Genomic DNA, 23,092 nt, shown 5'->3' on the forward strand with positions numbered 1-23,092 from the left:
TTTCCAGCTTTCTCTTGTGGGCATTTAGTGCTATAAATTTCCCTCTACACACTGCTTTAAATGTGTCCCAGAGATTCTGGTATGTTGTATCTTTGACCCTCAGCTGCAGGTCTGTTGGAGTTTGCTGGAGGTCCACTCCAGACCCTGTTTGCCTGGGTATCAGCAGCAGAGGCTGCAGAAGAGCGAATATTGCTGAACAGCAAATGTTGCTGCCTGATGGTTCCTCTGGAAGCTTCGTCTCAGGGGGGTACCCGGCCCTGTGAGGTGTCGGTCTGCCCCTACTGGGAGGGGCCTCCCAGTTAGGCTACTCGGGGTCATTGGAGGCAGTCTGTTCGTTCTCAGATCTCAAACTCCGTGCTGGGAGAGCCACTACTCTCTTCAAAGCTGTCAGATAGGGACATTTAAGTCTGTAGAGATTTCTTCTGCCTTTTGTTGGACTATACCCTACCCCTAGAGGTGGAGTCTACAGAGGCAGGCAGGCCTCCTTGAGCTGCGGTGGGCTCCACCCATTTCGAGCCTACAGGCCGCTTTGTGTACCTACTCAAGCCTCAGCCATGGCGGGTGCCCCTCCCCCAGCCTCGCTGCCACCTAGCAGTGGGATCTCAGACTGCTGTGCTAGCAATGAGCAAGGCTTCATGGGCGTGAGACCCTTCAAGCCAGGCACAGGATATAATATCCTGGTGTGTTTGCTAAGATCGTCGGACAAGTGTAGTAGTAGGGTGGGAGTGACCCAATTTTCCAGGGGCAATCTATCACAGTTTCCCTTGGCTAGGAAAGGGAGTACCCTGACCCCTTGCGCTTTGTGGGTGAGGCGATGCCTTGCCCTGCTTTGGCTCATGCTCGGTGGGCTGCACCCTCTGTCCTGCACCCACCGGCCGACAAGCCACAGCGAGATGAACCTGGTTTCTCACTTGGAAATGCAGAAATCACCCGTCTTCTGCGTTGCTCACGGTAGGAGCTGTAGACTGGAGCTGTTCCTGTTCGGCCATCTTGGAACCCCGCGGCTTGTTTTACCTTCTTTCCTTGCTTTTGCGTTTTATAGATTTGGTAGGTTTTCTTTGAGAAGTGTATATGAAATTTGGAACAAGTGTAGCTTTTTTAGGAGGAGGTAGGGGTAAATTTTAAGTAGGATATTTACTTTTATTAAGTTTTTCCTTAACTGTTATAAACTCACGATTAAATGTGCAGGATGTGCAGGTTTATTATATAGATAAACATGTACCCTGGTGGTTTGCTGCACAGATCATCCCATCACCTACGTATTAAGCTCAGCATTCATTAGCTATTCTTCCTGACGCTCTCCCTTTCCGGGCACCCCTGCTGTCCCATAGGCCCCAGTGGGTATTATTCCCCGCCCTGTGTACATGTGTTCTCATTGTTCAGCTCCCACTTATAAGTAAGAATATGCGGTATTTGGTTTTCTGTTCCAACGTTACTTTGCTGAGAATTATGGCTTCCAGCTCCATCCATGTCCTTTCAAAGGACATAATCTCATTCCTTTTTATGGCTGCATAGTATTCCGTGGTGTGTATGTACACATTTTCTTTATCCATTCCATCATTCATGGCCATTTAGGTTAATTCCATGTCTTTGCTATTGTGATAGTGAGGCAGTGAACATACGCATGCATGTATCTTTATAATAGAATGATTTATATTTCATTGGGTATATACCCATAATGGGATTGCTGGGTCAAATGGTATTTCTTTCTCTAGGTCTTTGAGGATGCCACACTGTCTTCCACAAAGGTTGAACTAATTTACACTACCACCAACAATGTAAAAGCATTCATTTTTCTCCACAACCTCACCAGCATCTGTTGGTTTTTGACTTTTAATAATAGCTATTCTGAGTGGTGTGAGATAGTATCTCATTGTGGTTTTTGTTTGTTTGTTTGTTTTGCTTTAAGTTCTGGGACACATGTGCAGAACTTTCAGGTTTATTACATAGGTATGTGTGTGCCACGGTGGTTTGCTGCACCTATTGACCCATCCTCTAAGTTCCCTCCCCTCACCTCCTCACCCCGCAACAGGCCCTGGTGTGTTGTTCCCCTCCCTGTGTCCATGTGTTCTGATTGTTCACCTCCCACTTATGAGTGAGAACATGTGATGTTTGGTTTTCTGTTCCCTTGTTAGTTTGCCGAAGATGATGGCTTACAACTTCATCCATGTCCCTGCAAAAGATATGATCTCATTCCTTTTTATGGCTGCATAGTATTTCACGGTGTTTATCTACCACATTTTCTTTATCCAGTCTATCATTGATGGGCCCTTGAGTTGCTTCTGTGACTCTGCTGTTTTAAATAGTGCTGCAATAAACATATGTGTGTGTGTGTCTTTATAGTAGAATGATTTATGTTCTTTGGGTGTAGACCCGATAATGGGATTGCTGGGTCAAATCGTATTTCTGGTTCTAGATCCTTGAGGAATCGCCATACTGTCTTCCACAATGGTTGAAGTAATTTACATTCTCACCAACAGTGTGAAAGCATTCCTATTTCTCCACAACCTCGCCAGCATCTATTTTTTCTTGACTTTTTGATAATCACCATTCTGACTGGCATGAGAGGGTATCTCATTGTGGTTTTGATTTGCATTTCTTTAACAATCAGTGGAGCTTTTTTTCATGTTTGTTGGCTACATAAATGTCTTTTTTTGAGATGTGTCTGTTCATATCCTTTGCCCACTTTTAAATGGGGTTGTTTTTTTCTTGTAAATTTGTTTTAGTTCCTTGTTAAGTTGGATATTAGACCTTTGTCAGATGGGTAGATTGCAAAAATTTTCTCCCATTCTGTAGGTTGCCTATTCACTCTGATGATCGTTTCTTTTGCTGTGCAGAAGCTCTTTAGTTTAACTAGATCCCATGTATCAATTTTGGCTTTTGTTGCAATTGCTTTTGGCGTTTTCTTCATGAAGTCTTTGCTCATGCCTATGTCCTGAATGATTTTGTTTAGGTTTTCTTCTAAAATTTTTAAGGGTTTTGGTTTTAACTTTTAAGTCTTTAATCCATCTGTGTTAATTTTTGTATAAGGTGTAAGGAAGTGGTCCAGTTTCAGTTTTCTGTATATGGCTAGCCAGTTTTCCCAGCACTGTTTATTGAATAGTAGATCCTTTCCCCATTGCTTGTTTTTGTCAGGTTTGTCAAGGATCAGTTGGTTGTAGATGTGTGGTGTTATTTCTGAGGTCCCTGTCCTGTTCCATTTGCCTGTATGTCTGTTTTGGTACCAGTACTATGAATGAATTTTGAATGAATTAATTGTATCCTCATTACCTGTGAACTTGCCTATTTTTACTACACTGCAAATTGTTTGAAGGCAGTAATCTAGATTTCATTTATCTTTGTATACTTTACAATTATCTTTCACATGATTCCCTAATAAATGCTTGTTGATTTATATCAATACCTTAAAGAAAACATTTATGTTAATAATTCTGCTCTCCTTAAATAATTTTAAATATAAGTACTTCAAATGTTGTTTAAAAATAAAAATATAATAGTTGATTTAAAAGCAAACATATTGTTCATTTGTTTATAGACTTTCAAAGTTTTTATTAATTGTTTTCTCTCAGTGGGAGATCATCATCCGTTAATGTTGTTCCAATAGGCTGGCCAGTCAGGTGCTGTTTCACTTGCATGTAACTTTTATCTTAAACTGAGTTAGAACCAACACTTTCAAATAAAGAAAGCATAGGAGAAGTTTTAAATATTATGTCCATAGGTAGTAAAGGTCAGCATATATTAATTGGTAATGAATGATCTTGTTTTGGTAGCTAAGCTTTGGTGACTGTTCCTTTCTGTGTTTAAGTGCTTCTGAAAAAAGACCTCACTTTGTATTCATGTGAAGTCAGTTTTTTGGTTTGTACTTGCATGCTTAGTGGCTTTTTGTGACTTTGTTTCTGTTTTGCTATGGCAGCTTAATATTTTATTCAAACACAGTCACTTTATTTGTGACTTATAACTGTCAGTATTGAAGCATGTAAAAGGTAGGAAATACCTTATGATAATTCATCTTGTACTTTAACTGATTAATTATTTTATAGTCTTTATTACTATACACACATATTCTGATAATATAGCTTGAACCATAAACTAATTTTGATAGATTTTTATTAGCCAAGGATTATAAATTCAAGCTGTATTGAATTTCCTTGTAGTTCATAAGACTATATGTTGGGGGAAGAATGAAGGATTTCCTATTTCTATTACATAGTATTTATTCATGTATTTCTGATTTTTATAAATTAGCGTACTTCCAGTAGTATAGTTGAATCTCCATATCAATGTTAAAATAAAGGAAATAAATGAATATTTTCAACCATAAAACATAATCCTGTTAAAAAATAAATTGCCCTCACAATTTAGGCAATTTATTACAAATTACAAAAAAGCAAATATTTAAAACTAATTAAATTTCATGTTATGTAAAAACAATATTTCCATCTTTGTACTTGGAGAATGTAAAAGTTGCCAGTTGTGGAGGCAAAAGTTGAAAAACAGGAGACATTTTATATAGATACTTGCATATACTCTTATATTCGTAAGAAATACTGTGGGAATGTTATTATCCTTCCAAGGAAACTAGTTATCTGTTTTACATTTTGCTATTTAATAACTTCCATTTCTATTTAAAGATTATGTATTTATAGATTTACGTAAATTAAACTTCTGATTTTAGAAAATAGCAATTTTAATGGTTTTTAAAAAAAGTTTTAAATCACTATTTATGTGAATGGAAAACTCAACATGTAAGCACTCACTTAATCCTAAATACCAAATTAAATAACATTAAATAAGATAGATTTAAATAAATCTAAATAGTCGATATTTTAGTAGGATTTTTACTAGTTTTACTTTCTAAAAATATACTTTTTAAAAGTAGATACTGTTGCTAATAACATGCATGCACTTTTGTATAATATTCTGTTTCTGCCTGATTTATACTTACTATCCAGGAAATTATAGAACTATTGTTTAAAAATCTCATTTTATTGACCTCTTCATGCTGGGTATATTGGCCTATGCCTGTAATCCCAGCACTTTGGGAGGCTAAGGTGGGAGGATTGCTTGAGGCCAGGAGTTGGAGACCAGCCTGGGATTGTTGTTGTTGTTGTTGTTTTAACTGGTGAATTTGGAAAGATCTTTATAGTTCTAAATTGTAGTTCTTTGTCAGATATATGGCTTGCAGATGTGGCTTGCAGATATGGCTTGCAGGTATTTGCTCCCAATCTGTAGCTGGTCTTATTCTTATTTTTATTTTTATATAATAGAATTTTTTTAGGACAGTTTTAAGTTCACAGCAAAATTTGGAGGAAGGTATAGGTTTCTCACATACTTCCACCCCTTACACATCCTCTATTAGCAATATTTCTCACCAGAGTGGTATATTCGTTTACAATTGATGAACCTACACTGATATGCCATTATCCCCCAAAGACTATAGTTTACATTAGGATTCACTCGGCATTGTACATTTTATGGGTTTGAAAAAATATACAGTGACATGTATCCACCATTATAGCATCATAGAGGGTAATTTCTCTGTCCTAAAAATCCTCTGTGCTCCAACTATTCATTTCTCTCTTCCCTCTAAACCCTGGCAATCACTGATCTTTTTACTGTTGTATTAGTCCATTTTCACACTGCTGATAAAGACATACCTGAGACTGGGAATTTTACAAAAGAAAGAGGTTTATTGGACTTATAGTTCTACATGACTGGGGAGGCCTCACAATCGTGGTGGAAGGCAAAGAGGAGCAAGTCACATCTTACGTGGATGGCAGCAGGCAAAGAGAGAACTTGTGTAGAGAAACTCCTGTTTTTAAAACCATCAGATCTCGTGAGACCCATTCACTATCACGAGAATAGCAAGGGAAAGACCCACCCCCATGATTCAGTCATCTCCCACAGGGTCCCTCCCACAACACGTGGGAATTCTGGGAGCTACAAGATGAGATTTGGGTGGGGAAACAGAGCCAAATCATATCAACTGTCTTCATAGTAAGGCTTTTTTCAGAATGTCATATAGTTATAATCGTGCCATATATAGCCTTTTCTGATAGACTTCCTTCATTTAGCAAGGTGCATTTAAATTTCTACATGTCTTTTCATGGTTTGATAGTTCAGTTCTTTTTAGTGCTGAATAATATTCCATTTTTTGTATTTACCACAGTTCATCTATTCACCTATTGAAAGACATCTTGATTGCTTCCAAGTTTTGGCAATTATAAATAAATCTGCTGTAAACATTGATGTTCAACGTTCAGATTTTTGTGTGGATATAAAATTTCAACCCTTTCCATACCAAGGACTTATGGGGCATTTAATTTAATCATAGTTAATATGATTGCATTTTGTATGGTAAGAGTACATTTAGTTTTGTAAGAAACTGCCAAACTGTCTTCGGAGGTGTCCAAACTGTCTTCCAAAATGGCTATACCATTTTGCATTCTTACCAGCAATAAATGAGAGTTCCTGTTGCTTGACGTCCTCACCAGCATTAACAGTGTCCCGGATTTTGGCTGTTCTGATAAATGTGAGGTGGTATCTCAATGTTGTTTTAATGTGCATTTCCTGGAAGTCATGTGATGTGGAGCATCTTTTCATATGCTTATTTTCTGTCCGTGTATTTTTTTTTTTTTTTTCAAACAGAGTCTCGCTCTATCTTCGCCCAGGCTGGAGTGCAGTGGCGGGATCTCGGCTCACTGTAAACTCCGTCTTCCAGGTTCATGCCATTCTCCTGCCTCAGCCTCCCAAGTAGCTGAGATTACAGGCACACACCACCATGCCCGGCTAATTTTTCTATTTTTTTTCTAGTAGAGATGGGGTTTCACTATGTTGGTCAGGCTGGTCTTGAACTCCTGACCTCATGATCCGCCCGCCTCAGCCTCCCAAAGTGCTGGGATTATAGACGTGAGCCACTGCGCCCGGCCAAGTCCGTATATATTCTTTGGTGAGTTGTCTGTTAAGGTCTGTGGCCCATTTTTAAATTGGGTTGTTTTCTTATTATTCTTTGTATATTTTGGATAACAGTCCTTTATTGGAGATATCTGTTATAAATATATTTTACCAGTTTGTGGTCTGTCTTTTCATTCTCTTGACAGTGTGTTTCAAAGAGCAGAAAATGTAATTTTAATGAAGTTCAGCTTATTCTTTCCTTCATGGATTGTGCCTTTGGTGTTAAATCTCAAAAGTCATACTCAAACTCAAGGGAATCTAAATTTTCTCCATGTTGTCCTCTAGGAGTTTTACTTTTGCATTTTACATTTGAGTTAATTTTTGTGAATTGTGTAAAATCTGTGTCTAGGCTCTTTTTTTTTTTTGCAAGTGGATGTCCAATTGTTCTAGGACCGTTATGTTGAAAAGACTATCTTTTCTTGGTTGTATTGCTTTTTTTATCAAAGAACAGTTGACTGCATTTTTTGTTGGTCTATTTCTGTACTCTGTTCTCTTCTATTGATCTATTTGTCTGTTCTTTTGCTCATACCACACTTGCCTTGATTACTGTAACTTTATTGTAAGTCTTGAAATTGGGCAGTGTCAGTCCTCCAACTTGATTCTTCTCCTTTAATGCTGTGTTGGCTATTCTGGGTCTTTTGCCAGAATCTATTTATTGATATCCACAAAATAACTTGGTAAGATTTTGATTGGGATTAAATTGAATCTGTAAATGAAATTGGGAAGAATTGACATTTTCACAATATTGACTCTTCTTGTCCATGCACATGGAATATCTCTTCATTTATTTAGTTCTTTGATTTCTTTAATCAGAAATGTGTTTTTCTTGTGTTCATCTTGAACACATTTTGTTAGATTTATATGTAAATGTAAGTATGTCATTTTGGAGGCTACAAATATAAATGGTATTGTGTTTTTACTTTCAAATTGTACTTATTCATTGCTGGTATATAGGAAAGCAATTGACTTTTGTGTATTAGCCTTGAAGCCTACCATTGCTGTAATTGCTTATTAGTTCAAGGAGTTCTTTGGGTCAATTCTTTCAAGTTTTCTACACAGACAATCTTGTCATCTGTGAACAAACACAGTTTTATTTTATTTTTCCTGATCAGTACACTTTTAATGTCTCCTTCCTATCTTATTGCATTAGTAGGACTTCCAGTAAGATGTTGAGAAGGAGAGGTGACAGGGGACAGCCTTGCTTTGTTCCGGATTTTAGTAGGATCAAAATAATAAAATACTAATTACCACCTCCATCCTTTGTACCATTGCTGTTATTTATTTCACTTATAGATAAACATACATAAGCATATATCTATATACACACACGAGCATACATAATCGAATATATTGTTGCTGCTATTTTGAACAAATGCTTATGTGTTAGATCAATTGAGAGTAAGAAAAACGAGTGTTCTTTAAATCCTACCTTCACTTACTCATCTCCAGTGCTTTTCTTTATGTAGATGTCAGTTTCTGACCTCTATCATTTTTCTTCCCCCTGAAGAACTTTTCTTTTGGACATTTCTTGCAAGTTGGGTCTACTGGCAACAAATTCCCTCAATTTTTATGTTTGAGAAACTGTTTCTCTTTCACTTTTGAAGGATAATTCTGCAAGATACATAATTCTAGGTTGGTGTGTTTTGTTTTTAAATTTTTTACTTTTTATCTTAAGATTTTAAATAATTCACTTCAATCCCTTCTTATATAGTTTTGGAGGTAACGTCAATGTAATTATTCTCTTTGCTTTTTGGTAGGTAATGTCTTTTTTCCACTGGCTTCTTTCAGAATTTTTTCTTTATCTTTTATTTTCTGTAGTTTGAATTGTGATATGCCTAGATGTAGTTTTGTTGTTGTTGTTGTTGTTTGTTTGTTTTTTAATCATTATCCTGCTTGGAGTTTTCTGAGCTTTTTAGATTGATTGTTTAGTACTTGACATTGATTTGGTGAAATTGTCATTTATTGTTGTTTCAAATATTTTTTCCGTTCCTTTCTCTCATTCTTCTTTTGGCATTCCCATTACGTGTATGTTACACCTTTTATAGTTATCCCACAGTTTTTGTGTATTCTGCTCTGTATTTTTTCAGTCTTTTTTCTGTTTGCTTTGTATTTTTTTTTAGGTATCTGTTGGGATATCCTCTAGATTTCCTCAGCTGTGTCCAGTCTACTAGACTGAGCCTATCAACTTAATTGAACCCAACGTAGGCATTCTTCATTTCTGTTACAGTGTTTTTGATCTCTAGTGTTTCTTTTTGGTTCTGTCTTATAATTTCCATTTCTCTGCTTACATTGCCTATCTGTTCTTTTATGCAGTCTATTTTATCCATTAGAACCCTTAGCATATTAATTATAGTTGTTTTTAGTAATCGATCTGATAATTCTCACATCGTTTGCCATGTCTGAGTCTGGTTCTTATACTAGCTCTGTTTCTTCAGACTGTGTTTTTTTGTTTGTTTGAGATGGAGTCTCACTCTGTCACCCAGGCTGGAGTGCAGTGGCGTGATCTTGGCATACAGCAACCTCTGCTTCCTGGGTTCAAGCGATTGTCCTGCCTCAGCCTCCCAAGTAGCTGGGATTACAGGTGCCTGCTACCACGCCTGGCCAATTTTTGTATTTTTACTAGAGATGGCGTTTCACCATGTTGGCCAGGCTGGTCTTGAACTCCTGACCTCAGATGATCCACCTGCCTTGGCCTCCCAAAGTGCTGGGATTATAGGCATGAGCCACCATGCCCAGCCTAGACTGTTTTTTTGCCTTTTAGTATGCCATATAAATTTTTCTGGATAGCTGAAGCTGATGTCTTGGGTAAAAGGAGCTGCTTTGTAAATAGGCCTTTAGTAATGTGGCAGTAAGGTATTGGGCGATAGGAAGCATTCTACAGTCCAATGATTAGATCTCAGTCCTTTAATGAGTCTCTGTGTCTCTGGGTGTGACTTTCACAGATGTTTGTTAAAACTATCCCCTGCCTCCCAAGGTAAGACAGCATGGCTAGTATGGGCTGCAATTGGTGTATTTCCTATTTCCCTTCCTATAAGTTAGTTAGGCTCTGATAAAACCCCAGCAGGCTCTGACTAGTTTGTCCTGAGGGAAAGACCTTATGAAGAACAGAATGTTCTAGCTTATTTAAAAATGATTTTGCTTCCCCCCTCCGTCAGAAGTAGTAGGGGTTTTTTTGTTTTTTTGTTTTTTTGTTTTTTTTTTACCTCCACCCTGTAATACATACTGTGAGAACCATGTTGATTTACTGGAGGTGAAATTAGTAAGAGTATGAAGGCTCTTCTATGACTGAGTCCCCCTGACATTTTTAAGTTTCCCACTTGTTGGCACTGAGTCTTCAGCAGTTTGTCAATTACAGTTCAGTTTTTCCTACCCTGCACTGGTTCCTGCTGAGTTTTCTGCTTCAGTATGATGGGATTCTTTGTAGTCACCTGTTCCTCCAATTTGTGGGGCAGGGGTTTGCCATGTGACTTCATTTCTCTTACTGATCTGAGAAGAGTTGTAGATTTTTCAGTTTGTTTAGCTTTTCTTGTTGAGAGGATGGCCTAGTGACTTCCAAGTATTTTTTTTCTTTTTTGTTTTTTTGTTTTTAGAGATGAGCTCTTGCTATGTTGCCCAAGCTGGACTTGAACTCCTGGCCTTAAGTGATCCTCCCCCCTCAACCTCCTGCATAGACCAATTTTCTTACATGCCCACTGGAAGCCAGAAGTTGCAACTTGTTTTCATCTTGTTCACATGAGCAAAATATTTTACTTTTGATGAGGTCTATTTTATTCATTTTTTTCGTTTTTGGATTGTGGTTTTGGTGTCAAATCTAAGAACTCTGCCTAGCTTTAGATCTTAAAGATTTCCTCCTGTATTTTTTTCTCTAAATGTTAGCAGCTTTAAGCAGCTTTATGTTTACATTTAAGTCCATAATCCTTTTGAGTTAAATTTTTGTTTTCTTTTTATTTTTTTGGTAGAGATGGGGTTGCGCTTTGTTGCCCAGGCTGATCTTGAACTCCTGGGCTCAAGCAATATGCCTGCTTTGGCCTCCCAAAGTGCTGGGGTTACAGGTGTGAGCCACTGTGCCAGGGCTGAGTTAAATTTTGTAACAGTTGTCAGTCAAGGTTCTTTTTTCTTTTATGCCAATAGATGCCTAATTGCCCCTGTACTGTTTGTTGAAAAGGCTATTCTTCTTCTGTTGGATTACTATTAGCCCTTTGTCAAAAATCAGTTGAACATATTTGTGTTGGTTATTTCTGGATTCTCTGTTTCATTGATCTGTTGTCTGTCTTCGACTAATAAATAGCACACTGTCTTGATTTCTGTAGCTATACAGCAGGCTGGACCATGTTTCTTTGAATTATCTTTCAGTCTGGCTCTCTTTCTCTTCTCCTTGCACTCTGATGATACAAATGTTGGATCTTTTGTTGTTGTCCCACAGGTCTGTGAGGCTTTCTTAATTTTTTCTGTCTATTTTTTTCTGGGTTGTTTGGATTGGGTGAATTCTGTTGTTCTGTCCATAAGCTCGTTGATTGTATCCTGTGTCATCTTCACTCTGCTACTGAGCCTATCTAGCTTGTCTTTTGTTATTGCATTTCTTAGTTACATAATTTTCATCTGGTTGCTTTTATAACTGTATTTCCTTGCTTAGATCTTCTATTTTTACATTTGTTTTAAGAGAATTTATAAATGATTGTCGAAGCGTTTTTATGATAGTTGTTTTACAATTCTTGTCAGATAATTTCAACAGCTGATTCATCTAGGTGTTTGCATTGGTTGATTGTCTTTTCTCATTCAAGTTATAGTTTTTCTTGGTTTTTGGTGTGACAGGTGATTTCTGTTTGAAACTTAAATATTTTGTCTAATATGTTAGGAGATTCTGAGGACTAGTTCAACCTTTTATTTTCACAAGCAATCATCCTGTTTAGGTTTATCATGCAGGTCTTAGCTTATATTTTTGTGGGTTGTGGTTCCAATGATAGTTTAATTTTGAGTCTGCACTGTTGTTTTGGTTGGCTTCTTGTATCTGGTGGCACTAGGGCTCTCACTGATCTCTGGTGGTGCTGCCTGAGGGAGTAGGAGATTCATTCTTATGCTGAGTTAGTGTATATCTATTGCTGGGGAAGGGATGGGCTGGGATTTCCTTACCATGCTCCCTGCTACCCTGATGTCTCTGGACAGGGGAGGAGAGTCTTGGACCTGTGAAGAACAAGAGGCTTCCTGAGATTGGATAGCTAGCAAAACTGGGTTTTGCTTGCCAGTTCCGACTGCCTGTTCTGATGTCTCTGGATAGAGAAGGAGATCCTCAGACCTGTGAAGACCAAGGTTCTTGACCGGGCTGCTTGTGGAGACAGAAGTTCCTGAGCAGGCCCCCTCTCTTCTGGTTCTTCGTGCCTGCCTTTGTTTCTCTTGATGGAAAAGAGGAATCTCGAATTGCCATCACTGTGACTGAGCAGATGACCCTTTGTGGCACCCTCAGGGCCCCAACTGCTGGGTAACCCAGATCACTGCTACTCCACAGTTCCTGGACATGATCCTGTCCACCTCTCAAGACAAGAGCATCATTATGTAGAAACTGAGCAGGGAAGATACCAACTATGGCATCCCACAACATGCTATGTGTGGTCACTCCCACTTTCTTAGTGACTTGGTCATCTCCTCAGATGGTCACATTGTCCTGTCAGGCTCCTTGGATGGAACCCCGTGCCTCTGGGATTTCACAATGGGCATTACCATGAGACAGTTTGTCGGCCATACAAGGACATGCCGAATGTGGCCTCCCCTAACAACCAGCAGATTGCCTGTGGCTCATGAGATAAAACCATCAAGTTATAGAATACCCTGGGTGCCGAGACCAACTCGGTCGTGGAGACCCTAACCCAGTGGCGCTAGAGGAATTAAAGACACACACACAGAAATATAGCATGTGGAGTGGGAAATCAGGGGTCTCACAGCCTTCACAGCTGAGAGCCCCGAACAGAGATTTACCCACATATTTATTGACAGCAAGCCAGTGATAAGCATTGTTTCTATAGATTATAGATTTACTAAAAGTATTCCTTATGGGAAACAAAGGAATGGGCTGAAACAAAGGGATGGGCTCTGGCTAGTCATCTGCAGCAGGAACAAGTCCCTAAGGCACAGATCGCTCGTGCTATTGTTTGTGGCTTAGGAACACCTGAAGCGGTTTTCCATCCTGGGTGGGCCAGGCATTCCTTGCACTCATTCCAGTAAACCGACAGCCTTCCAGGGCATTGTGGCCACCATGAACACATCACAGTGCTGCAGAGATTTTGTTTATGGCCAGTTTTGGGGCCAGTTTATGGCCAGATTTGGGGGCCTGTTCCCAACACCTGGGTATGTGCAGATACACTGTCTAGTATGAGAGTCACAGAGTGGGTGTCTTGTGTTCGCTTCTTGCCTAACAGCAGCAACCCTATCACTGTCTCCTGTAGCTGGGACAAGCTGCTCAAGGTATGGAATCTGGCTAACTGCAAGCTGAAGACCAACCACATTGGCCACACAGGTTATCTGAACACTGTGACTGTCTCTCCAGATGGATCCCTCTGTGCATCTGGAGGCAAGGATGGCCAGGCCATGCTATGGGATCTCAATGAAGACAAACACCTTTATATGCTAGATAGTGAGGGCATTATCAACACCCTATGCTTCAGTACCAACTGCTACTGGCTCTGTGTTGTCGTGGGCCCCGGCATCAAGATCTGGGACTTATCATCGTAGATGAACTGAAGCAAGAAGTTATCAGTACTGGCAGCAAGGCAGAACTGCCCCAGTGTACCTCCCTGGCCTGGTCTGTTCTTTGTTTGCTGGCTACACAGACAACCTGGTGTGAGTGTGGCAGGTGACATGGGCACCTGCTAGAAGTTTATGACGGAGCTTTAGAAATTAAAAAACGAGCAAACTGGAAAAAAAAAAGGAGGGGAGTCTCAGGCCTCATGGTGAAGGAGAGTGTTTCCCCTGGCTATTTGTTTTTGTTGAGGTTCCTGATTAATCTCTCTTGCTGGTGGTGTCTGGCTTCCTTGATATTTGTCAGAGGGACACCTGTTCTATTCTGGGAGGAATTGGCCTACATGGGCTGCCTTCTGCTACTAGGCTGTGCCTGGGAAAAACCAGGTCTGGGTGGCTTTCTTCACTTGGGTGAGGTAGGCGTAAGACATCCTGCCTCTGTGCTGTTCTTCTAGTTGTAGGGTTTCAAAGGAGTTTACCTTCATCTTTCCACCTTCCAGAGTTCTTTAGTTGTCCCTTGTATTATTTGTTTATATTTGTGCTTATTGGGGATTAACTGGGAAAAATGGTCTGTGCTATCTTGTCTGGACCACAAGCTGGGTTTTCCTTCTAATTTCAGTTTCTGTGGCATGTGAGTGTGGAGGTAAATGAGTGGAGAGATACTGGCTGGGGTTGAGTTTGGCTTTGTTGGAGGCCCTGAGATTTACTCACTTTTAAAGAGTTCCTTAAACATCCTATATGCCTGGACTTAAATTTCATTCACCAGTTCGTCACAGAGCTCTGGAAAATTGTAAGCCAGTGCTGTCCTCCCTATGTTTTCTAAAGCCCTATGCTGATACAGAGGGACTTTTCTCTTTAGATATTTTTAGATATTTTCTTGACTTTCCCTAGTTTGGTCTATTCATTCTCTGCCTGCTTCTTTTCATATTGGAATATCCAGTGTGAAATCTCAGGATTTTGTTAACTTTTCTTTGCCAGAATATCTTTTGGACTGGTTGGGGTAGTACTGGACTCACTAAAACCATGCTGTGAAACTTATGGAATAAGGTTGTACTTCTTTATTTGTTGGTGATATGTTTAAATTTTTGGTTTTTGTTTTTTCTTTTGGGACGGAATCTCGCTCTGTCGCCCAGGCTGGAGTGCAGTGGTGATCTGGGCTCACTGCAAGCTCTGCCTTCCGGGTTCACGTAATTCTCCTGTCTCAGCCTCCCAAGCAGCTGGGACTATAGGCGCCCGCTACCATGCCCGGCTAATTTTTGTATGTTTAGTGGAGATGAGGTTTCACCGTGTTAGCCAGGATGGTCTCGATCTCCTGACCTTGTGATCCACCCACTCGGCCTCCCAAAGTGCTGGGATTACAGGCGTGAGCCACCGCGCCCGGCCAAATTTTTGTTTTTTCTTAAACACTATTTTTTTTTCCATTATTAGTAGGAACTTTTGAAGTACTGCTTGGTGATGAGATTTTTGCAGTTTTTACATCTTCCTCTGACTTTTGACATTGCTAATGATGGTGGTGGCAGCCTGTCTGGAGCAGCTACTGTGGAGACGCCAGCTGTGGCTGGGGAGGTGTGGCCAGGGCTCTGCACTCTGCAGAGCCGGCAGGGGCTGGGAACAGGCGGGAGCTTTGTGCTCCTGGGTGCAGCTGCAGCTGCCCAGTTGCGGCTTGGGTCCCAGGAAGCCCCCTGCCCCTGCAGGTTTGAAAGTGCCTGCTCTCGCTCCTGGCCTCTCCCTGCTCCTGGCCTCTCCCTGCTCCTGGCGCCTGCTCCAGGGGGAAGCAAAGTTGTGGCCAAGCCCAGACACTTTTGCAACCCGGCCGGGTATGTGTGTGCTCAGAGTGGTGCTGACCTGCCAGCCCCTTGCCATCGTGGTCCCCTCTGGACTTTGGGTAACAATAAAGATGGGAGGAGGGGCTGCAGGGGCTGAAGGCAGCTTGGCACTGGCCTATAGACACCTCTTGGCACAGTCAGTTTGGGTGCCGTGGATGGCATGTTAAAGGCAGACAGGTTCCTAGGCAGAAAGGGGTGGGCCCCTGGTGAAACCTTACCTCAGGCCAGGGATGACCTGAAGCCTGCGGGCTGGGCTGCCAGTTCCAGGTGAAGTCCGTGGCCCAGAGTGAGAACTTCATTGATGACCGTTTGGCAAATTTGATGGTGCTTTTTCCAGGCGCACCGTGGCTGCCCATGGATGAATCAGTATGCAGTTCCCTGATTCTGAGCACATAAAATCCAGGCTCAGCTAGACACACATTCATCCGGATGACCTGCTTGCGGAACGGAGCTACCTCCCTTCTGAATTCAACAGACACTGGGATAACCTGCCTGCAGAAAGGACCTACCCACTTCGGATCTCCTGAGAGCTATTCTTTCGCTCAGTGACGCTCCTCTCTGCCTTGCTCATCCTCCAGTTGTCTGCATACCTCATTCTTTCTGGACATGGGACAAGTGCTTGGGACCCACCGAATGGTGGGCTAAAAGAGCTGTAACACAAACACAGTGGAAACATGCCCTCCGGTTGCCACGTTGCGTGCGACGAGAGAGAGAGAAGATCTGTGGCCCTTCTGGGAGCCCAGACCTTGGGACTCCCTGAGCCAGGGCTGTGACACCCTATAACACCCTCTTTGGGACTCTGTGGTTCCTGGTGTCTCTGAGCTTTCTGGTGCCATTGTGTTCCCCCTGTCCAGATGCTACTGAAGCTACGTGTGGTATGTCTGGTCCAACTGCAGCCTTGAACAGAGCCAGCACGTGTGCTGGTGCCTGGAGCTGCCTGTCCTGCCGCAGCTGGTGTGCCTGGCTGTGTGTAGTGGACAGATCCCACACTTGCTCACTCACACACCCCTTGCTGCTCCGCGCCTGTCTCACCCTTGGCAGGTGTGGGATCCAGGCCAGTAGTGTTAGCCAGTGCAGCCTGCCAGGCTGAGTGGATGGAATGACTTCAGCAGGCACAAGCAAAACCCAAGCAGAGGCACCACTGGTCACGGAGGTTTCTGGCTGGCAGAACGACACCCTCGACATTAATACCTTTTTTTCTTTTTTTTTTTCCCTCCTGACACCTGTGACTCTTCCAGGCCCCTGTTATCTTTTTGCTTACTTAATTTCTATCCTTTGGTTGGTTTCTCCTCCTTTCAATCTTGGATTGACAGGTTCTCATGGATTTTATCCTTCACTCTCTGCTTTTCTGTCAACATTCAGTGTGTTGGTTTCATCTGTCACCTTTAAGTAATTGACTCTCAAGTTTGGATTTTTAACTTTAATATTTTACCTAAAGGTAAAATTTCCAGCTGAAATGTTTATAGTTTACTTGAAGTAGCTCCATATTCTTGTTCTTTCATTTCTATTGATACTGTCATGATTATTTATTTCTAAAGCCTTAAAAATTTCATTGAATTGTCTCTTTTTTGTTCACTAAATCCATTCACTAGGTCAAGAATCTTCCATTTTAATTCTCATTGACATTGTCAATTCTAGATCTTCATTTCTCAAGCTATATTGCTGTAATGGCTTCTTCTGTCTTATTAGCTGCCAAATCAAAATCTGTCTTTATGTCTCTTTGTCCTTCTTTTAATTGAACTATAACATACACACAGAAAAGTATACAAATCATAAGTGCTCAGCTTGATGACTTTTCACAAACTGAACATACTTGTGCAACTAGCACCAACAAATTAATCTTTTTAAACTATTGTGTTCATGATCTTGGTTTTCAAAAATTGTAATCTTGTGTTAACAAAAATTAATTTAAGGAGTTTGGGCTTTATTAGTTTCTTGAGCAGCGGACTAGCAGAAGATAAATTGGCATGTCGTCTCCCACTACTTGTCACATAGAGTTTAATTTTGGAGACATTTGCTATTTTAACTGTATTTCATACTCACTTTTTTTTTTTTTGGCCCCATGCTTTCCTATTTCCTGAAATGCATTTCCCGTTTGACTTTTTATAGTCTAAATCATGGTCATTATTTCAGTTCTATTTCATATCTTGCCATTTCTAAGAAATTTTCTGGGTGATTCCAGCTTTAATTAACTTGCAGTAGTATTTGCAATACAACAACAAAAACCTAGGAGATATCTGAAATATCTACCAACAGGAATTTTCTTTTTCTTCTTCTTCTTCTTCTTTTTTTTTTTTTTTAAAGACAGTGTCTCATTTTGTTGCCCTAGCTGGAGTGTAGTGGCACAATCTTGGCTCACTGCAACCTCCACTTCCCAGGTTCAAGTGAGTCTTATGTCTCAGACTCCCAAGTAGCTAGGACTACAGGTGTGTGCCACCATACCCAGCCAATTTTTGTATTTTTAGTAGAGATGGGGTTTTGCCATGTTGGACAGGCTGGTCTTGAGCTCCTGACCTCAAGTGATCCACTTGCCTCAGCCTCCCAAAGTGCTGGGATTACAGGTGTGAAGCACCACATCTGGCCCACCAGCAGGAATTTTTGATGAGAGAAAGGTAAACATTGTTATCACAATGCATTTAGTAGCAGAAGTGATATTTTTCCAAGTTGCAGAATAAAATGAACCACAATATCAGATACAGTTTTTTTAAAAAATGTAAAGTATTCGTTGGGTGCAATGGCTTGTGCCTGTAGTTTCAGCTACTTGGAAGGCCGAGGTGGGAGGATTGCTTGAGGCCAAGAGTTTGAGGCGGCAATGTGCTATTATTGTGCCTGTGAATAGCCACTGCACTCCAGCCTGGACAACACAGGAGGATCCCATCTTAAAGAACTGTATGTGTACATATATGCATACACACACACACTCTCTTACATACATATACATATGTGATTTTTTTTCTCTATTTGGAAAATCCTGATTTTTACCATGTCTTTAAATAAGGTTATTGAAGTTAGAGAGCCAAAGCCCTTGCTTTTCTGTGTAGCTTAGAGGATATCAGCTGAATTAAATTCACCTCTGGTATGGATGAACTAGAATGAAAAATAAAAGGTGTTTTTTTTTTTTTTTTTTTCATTTCTTCTCACTGACTCTGAAAGATTTTACTGCCTGAAATTCTAGGAAATGGTGGGGGGTGGGCAAAATAAATTCTACCATCATTTTCAGGATTTATAATAAACAGGGTATTTTGAGGAAGCTTATGCCAACTGATCTTTAGATGATTATAAGTTATGCTGTAGTAATTTTTTAAACAACTTTTTTGAGCTATATTTACAACCAAAGAATTCAGCCATTGAAACTGTACAATTTAATTGTTTTTAGTACATTTACAGTTATGCAGGCACTACTACAATCAATGATTTTCATCACCACAAAAAGAAATCCAGTACCCACTAATGGTCATTCCTAATTTCACCCCACATTTGCCAGCCCTGGTCAACCAGTAATCTACTTTATAGATTTGCCTATTTTGAGAATTTCATATTAATGAAATCATACCGTGTGATCTTTTGGGTCTGGTTTATTTGAAGTAGTAAAACATTTTCAAGGTTCATGCATGTTGTAGCTTGTATCAATACTTCCTTTTATTGCCAAGTAATATTCCATTGTATGAATGTTATCCCATTTTATTTGTCTGTTCACCTGTTGATGTATATTTGGGTTCGTTCTACTTTGTAGCTAATGTGAATAATGTTGCTTCAAACATTCATATGCAAGTTTTTGCATAGACATATGTTTTCATTTCTGTCGTGTATATACCTGGGAGGTGAATTTCTGGGTCATATGCTAACTCTATGTTTTACCTTTTGAGGAACTGCCAAACTCTTTTCCACAGTGGTTGCACCATTTAATGTTTCAGCTAGCAAGGGACGAAGATTCCGTTCTCTTCAGTGCTAAACTATTTGTCTGTCTTTTTTGATTAGAGACATTCTAGTGGTGTGAAATAGTTATCTCATTATAGTTCTGATTTGAATTTTCCTGATAGCTAATGATATTGAACATCTTTTCATGAGCCTATTGGACATTTCTACATTTTTCTTAGAGAATTGTCCATTCAAATCCTTTGTCCATTTCTTTTGTTGGTTTTTCTTATTATTGAGTTGTAAAAATTCTTTATGTCCTCCATCCAGAAGTTCCTTATCATATATATATATGATTTGTAAATATTTTCTCCCATTCTGTCGGTTGTCTTTTCACCTTCTTGATGGTGTCTTTTGAAGCATGGAAGTTTTAAATTTTGATGAAATCCAAGTAATGTTTTTTATTTTTGTCATTTGTGCTTTTGTTGTTGTATCTAAGAAACCATTGCCGAAGCCAAGGTCACAAAAATTTACTTGTATGTGTTGTTCTGAGAGTTTTGTAGTTTTAGCTCTGATATTTAGGTGTATCATCCATTAACAGTTAATGTTTTGTGTGCGATCTAAGGAAGACATCCTGCTTCATTGTTTTGCATGTGGAAATTCAGTTGTCCCAGAACCAGTTGTTGAAAAGACTTTTCTTGGTACCCTTGTAGAAAATCACTTTACCATAAATGTGAAGATTTATATTTGGCCCCTCTAGTCTATTCCATTGATTTCTGTTTGTCCATATGCCATTACCATAGTGTCTTGATCACTGTAGCTTTTTAGTAGGTTTGAAATCAGAAAGTGTGAATCTTCCAATTTTGTGCCTCTTTTCAAGTTATTGTGTGTTATTTTGGCTCCCTTTTCTATATAGATTTTAGGATAGCTTGTCAATTTCTGTAAGAAATCTGAGATATTAATATGGATTATGTTATATTTCTTGATCAAATTGGAGGCTCTTTCTTAACAATATTAAATCTTTTGATCTGTGAATGTGAATATATCAATTTACTTAGGTCTTTAGAAATTACTTTCTTTTTTGAGATGGAGTTTTGCCCTTGTTGCCCAGGCTGGAGTGCAGTGGGTATGATCCTGGCTCACTGCAACCTCCACTTCCTGGTTTAAGCGATTCTCCTGCCTCAGCCTCCTGAGTAGCTGGAATTACAGGCATGTACCACCACGCATGGCTAATTTTGTATTTTTAGTAGAGACGGGGTTTCTCCAGGTTGGTCAGGCTGGTCTCAAACTCCAGACCTCAGGTGATCCGCCTGCCTCAGCCTTCCAAAGTGCTGGGATGATAGGTTTGACCCACTGCACCTGGCCCTAAAATTACTTTCAACAGTGTCTTATAGTTTTAAGCATACAGGTTTTGCTTTTCTTGGTAAAATTTATTCCTAAGTATTTTATTCTTTTTTGGTGCTTTTGTAAATAGAATTGTTTTCTCATTTCATTTTTGGATTGTTCAATGATGGTATATAGAAATATAATTTATTTTTGTATATTGACCTTGTACCCTGTAATATTACTTAACTGTTTTTTATTTGTTTATATTTTAATTTTTGTGAATATATAGTAGGTATATCTATTTACAGGGTACATGAAATATTTTGATACAGACATGCAGTATGTAATAATCACATCAGGGTAAATGGGGGTATCCATCACCTCAAGCATTTATTCTTTGTGTTACAAACAATTCAATTATACAGCTTTAGTTATTTGATAATGTACAATTAAATTATTATTGACTACAGTCACCCTGTTGTGCTATCAGGTACTAGGTCCTATTCTTTATATATTTTTTGTACCCATTAACCATCCCAACTTTCCCCCTGCTTCCCACTACCCTTTATAGCCTATTGTAACCATCCTTCTACTCTCTGTCTCTATGAGTTCAAGTTTGTCTTTCTGTGTCTGGCTTATTTCACTTAATATAATGACCACCAGTTCTATCCATGTTGTTGCAGATAACAAGATCTCACTCTTTGTACCACATCTCTTTATTCATTCATCTGTTGATGGACACTTAGGTTGCTTCCAAATATTGGCTATTGTAAACAGTGGTGCAATAAACATAAGAGTGCAGATATCTCTTTGGTGTACAGATTTCCGTTTTTTTTTGTTTTGTTTTGTTTTTTGTTTTTTTTGGGGGATGGGAGGTTAGATACCCAGCAGCAGGATTGCTGGATTATATGGTAGCTCAGTTTTTAGTGTTTTGAGGAATCTCCAAACTGTTGTCCATAGTAGTGGTTGTACTAATTCACATTCCCACCATCAGCAGTGTTTCAGGGTTCTCTCTTTTCTACATCCTTACTCTTTGTTTTCTGGTCTTTTTCCTTTCCTGTCTTCCTGTCTTTCTTTTAGGGAAGGTAATTTTCTTTGGTGGTGTGACTTAATTTTACTTTTTTTGTATTCATTGTATGTTTTTTGATTTGAGATTACCATGAAGCTTGCAAATACTATTTTATAACCCATTATTTTAAACTAATGACAAGTTAACATGATTGTGTAAACAAACAAGCAAAAAGAAAACTAATGAAAAAAACTCTGTACTTTAACTTTGACACCCCTTCCGCTTTTTAACTTATTGTTGTTTCTATTCATAACTCGTTGTACTGTGTCTTGAAAAGTTGTAGTTATTATTTTTGATTGGTTCATCTTGTCTTTTTTCTTAAAACCAGAGTAGTTTATACACCACAGTTATACATTATTATTATAATGTGATAATATGCTTTGTTTGTGTACTTAATTTTACCAGTGAGTTTTGTACCTTCAGATGATTTGTTATTGCTCATTAATGTCCTTTTCTTTCTGGTTGATTAATCCCCCTTAGCATTTCCTTTTTTTTTCTTTTCTTTTCTTTTTTTTTTTGAGACGGAGTTTCACTCTCGTTGCCCAGGCTGGAGTGCAATGGCGTGATTTCAGCTCCCTGCAACCTCCACCTCCTGGGTTCAAGTGATTCTCCTGCCTCAGCTTCCCTAGTAGCTGGGATTACATGTGCCCACCACCATGCCCAGCTAATTTTTTGTGTTTTTAGTAGAGATGGGGTTTCACCATGTTGGCCAAGCTGGTCTTGAACTTCTGACCTCAGGCGATCCACCTGCCTCAGCCTCCCAAAGTGCTGGGATTACAAGTGTGAGCCACTGTGCCCGGCTCCCTTTTTTTTCTTTCTTGAGTTTCACTCTTGTTGCCCAGGCTGGAGTACAATGGCGCAATCTTGGCTTACTGCAACCTCTGCCTCCTGGGTTCAAGCAATTCTTCTGTCTCAGCCTCCCAAGTAGCTGGGATTACAGGTGCCAACCACCATGCCCGGCTGATTTTTGTATTTTTAGTAGAGATGGGATTTCGCCATGTTGACCAGGCTGGTCTCGAGCTCCTGACCTCAGGTGTTCCACCCACCTTGGCCTCCCAAAGTGCTGGGATTACAGGTGTGAGTCACTGTGCTTGCCCGCCGCTTAACATTTCTTATAGGACAAGTGTGGTGTTGATGAAATCCTTCAGCTTTTGTGTGTCTGGGAATATCTTTATTTCTCCTTTATGCTTAAAGGATATTTTCACCAGACATGCTATTCTAGGGTAGACGTTTTTTTTTGTTTTTTGTTTTTTTTTCCCTTCAGCACTTTAAATATTTCATGCTACTCTCTCCTGCCGTGTAAGATTTCCACTGAAAAGGCTGCTGCCACACA

General features: G+C 39.8%; 1 protein-coding gene and 1 pseudogene across 1 annotated transcript in view; both read left to right on the forward strand.

Annotated features, from left to right (window-relative positions):
• Positions 1-13,828, forward strand: part of LOC105552520 — a 36,633-nt pseudogene extending 22,805 nt beyond the window's left edge.
• Positions 1-23,092, forward strand: part of FER (fer (fps/fes related) tyrosine kinase) — a 498,838-nt gene that overhangs the window by 28,857 nt on the left and 446,889 nt on the right. The window lies entirely within an intron of this gene.

This window comes from Mandrillus leucophaeus, unplaced genomic scaffold (assembly GCF_000951045.1).
Source record: "Mandrillus leucophaeus isolate KB7577 unplaced genomic scaffold, Mleu.le_1.0 Scaffold560, whole genome shotgun sequence".
NCBI classification, from domain to species: domain Eukaryota; kingdom Metazoa; phylum Chordata; class Mammalia; order Primates; family Cercopithecidae; genus Mandrillus; species Mandrillus leucophaeus.